The sequence below is a fragment of the Cynara cardunculus genome, unplaced genomic scaffold, assembly GCF_001531365.2.
Source record: "Cynara cardunculus var. scolymus isolate 2C unplaced genomic scaffold, CcrdV1 Un_Scaffold_2909, whole genome shotgun sequence".
NCBI classification, from domain to species: domain Eukaryota; kingdom Viridiplantae; phylum Streptophyta; class Magnoliopsida; order Asterales; family Asteraceae; genus Cynara; species Cynara cardunculus.
The window spans coordinates 31,551-34,615 of NW_020201269.1; positions in this window are offsets into that span (position 1 = coordinate 31,551).

A 3,065-nucleotide genomic window follows, 5' to 3' on the forward strand; every position below is an offset into this window, starting at 1 on the left:
CAAAAGGATTTGATCAAACGATTGGATACGATGAAGATGTTGATTGTTGAGGGATTGGAGTATGGAATTATGTGTTGCTTGAATGCTTGGAAAACACTTGTTTTAAATTTTTCATCTTCTTGGATTGTTGTTAATTTTACAATTTTATTATTTTTATTAGGTAAGACTAGATATGATGTAATTAACTAATTATGTTGCTATGTTGATCATGCTTCGAAAAAACTTATTAATTTTAAATTGACCGGGGGTTGACCGAAAGTTGACCGGGGACGGGGCCGGGGCTGGGGACTCTGTATATAAACAGGGTCGGGGCCGGGGATTGCAAACCCCATGCCATCCCCGCCCCGTTGCCATCCCTAGTTTTGATCACATAAACACGTATAAAGGGGATAATTGCAACGTATTTGCAAAAGTGTTTGTTACAATTACCTCCTCCTTTTGAGGATTCTATCCTCGGAATCTTCATTTCTCGAATAGCTCAGGATATTTGGCAAGCATCTGTTCTTTGTTCTCCCACGTGCAATTCGGACCACGATGATGCTTCCATTTCACCAATACCAAATCGATTGTCTTGTTCCGAAGATTTGCCGTTCTTTCGTTTAGAATTTCTTCTGGTTCCTCGATATATCTCAGTCATTCGTCAATCTTCACCTTAGCTAAGGGAATTGTTTCATCATACTTACCCAAACACTTTCAAAGATATCGAACATGAAATACATCGTGAATACCAGACAGCTCTTCTGGAAGTTCAAGTCGATATACTTGTTTGCCAATACGTTCAATGATTTTGAATGGTCCAACGAAACGTGGACTAAGCTTACCTTGCTTACCAAATCGTAGTATACCCTTCCAAGGGGAAACTTTCAACATAACCATGTCGCTCACGATGAATTCAATTGGTCGTCGATGATTATTGGCGTACGACTTCTGTCTGTCCTGAGCGGCTTTCATCCTTTTCCGAATAACTTGAATCTTATCATGYGTAATTTGAATCATTTCGGGTCCAGCAAGCACTTTCTCACCCGTCTCACGCCAACACAGTGGAGTTCGACATTTACGACCATATAAAGCCTCAAAAGGCGCCATATCGATAGTCGAGTGATAGTTGTTGTTGTATGAAAATTCAACCAATGGTAGATGCATATCCCAACTACCACCAAACTCAAGGATACACGCACGCAACATATCTTCTAACGTCTGTATTGTGCATTTGGACTGGCCATCAGTTTGGAGATGATAGGTTGTGCTCAATGCCACGCGTGTCCCTAGTTCTCGTTGTAAACTGGCCCAAAATTTCAAAGTAAATCGAGAATCTCGATCAGAAATTACCTTTAGAGGAACACCATGTCATGCAATAATCTCGTCGATATAAATTTGTGCCCATTTATCCATAGAATACGACTATCGAACAGGCAGAAAGTAAGCACTTTTGGTTAAACGGTCCACGACAACCCAGATGCTGTCGTGCTGATGAGACGTCTTCGGTAGCTTTGTAACGAAATCCATTGCAAGTTTCTCCCATTTCCACACCGGTATATCGAGAGGTTGAAGGCTACCATAAGGTTTTTGGTGTTCAGCTTTAACCTGCGAACACGTAACACATTGTTCCACATATCGGCCGATATCACGCTTCATTCCCGGCCACCAATATTCAGATCTCAAATCGTAATACATCTTTGTACTGCCCGGATGCACGGACATCCGCGACTTATGTGCTTCATATAATACCGATTCCCGAATACCACCGATTTTGGAATCCAAACACGGTCCTTGAAGACTTTAAGTCCTCGACTATCATTTTTCAGATACGAAACATAACCAACTATATGCTCTGGTTTCACACGATCAGGCTTTAAAGCCTCTACTTGCCATTTTCGTATGTTGTCAACTAGTGTAGATGTCAGGGACGTATGTGTAATAGCATAACACATGAAGTTTGTATACGTCTTCTGGCTTAAAGCATCTGCAGCAACATTAGCTTTACCTGGATGATAGAGAATTTCACATTCATAGTCTTTAATCAGTTCCATGGCTCGTTGTTGCCTCATGTTCAAAGTCTGTTGAGTGAAGATATACTTCAAACTCTTATGATCTGTGAATAGTTGACATTTGGTACCATATAAATAATGACGCCATAATTTTAGTGCAAAAACGACCACTACCAACTCAAGATCATGAGTTGGATAGTTCTTTTCATAATCTTTCACATGTCTCGAAGCGTATGCAATTACGTTGCCTCGCTGCATAAGAACACAACCGAGACCCAGTTTAGAAGCTTCGCAGTAAACTACCAAGTCGTCACTACCTTCTGGTAAAGCTAGAACAGGAGCATCTGACAAACAAAGCTTTAACACCTGAAAAGCATTCTCTTGAGCTTCACCCCATTCGAACTTGACATCTTTCTGGGTCAACGAAGTTAAAGGCACGGCAATTTTAGAGAAATCTCGTATGAATCGTCTATAATAACCCGCGAGTCCAAGAAAACTACGAATCTCAGATGCATTCTTAGGTTGCTCCCAGTTCTTTACAGCTTCAACTTTGGATGGGTCAACCGACACACCATCACAAGAAATCGTATGACCTAGGAATTGCACCTGACGTAGCCAAAATTCACATTCCGAAAATTTAGCATATAGACGCTCTTCTCGAAGTGTTTCAAGCATCTCACACAAATGCTTCACGTGATCCGCTTCAGATTTGGAATATACAAGAATATCATCTATAAACACGATCACAGATTTGTCCAACATTGGCCGGCACACGCGATTCATCATATCCATGAACGCTGCAGTTGCATTAGTTAAACTGAATGGCATAACTAAAAATTCATAGTGGCCATAACGTGTATGAAAAGCCGTTTTCGATTCATCTTCTTCACGCACTCTGAGTTGATGATAACCCGACCGTAAATCAATTTTAGAGAAGTAACTCGCACCTTGCAATTGGTCGAACAAATCATCGATACGTGGAAGTGGATATTTGTTCTTGATCGTTACTTTGTTTAACTCACGGTAATCGATGCACATACGCATTGAACCGTCTTTCTTCTTGACAAATAGTACTGG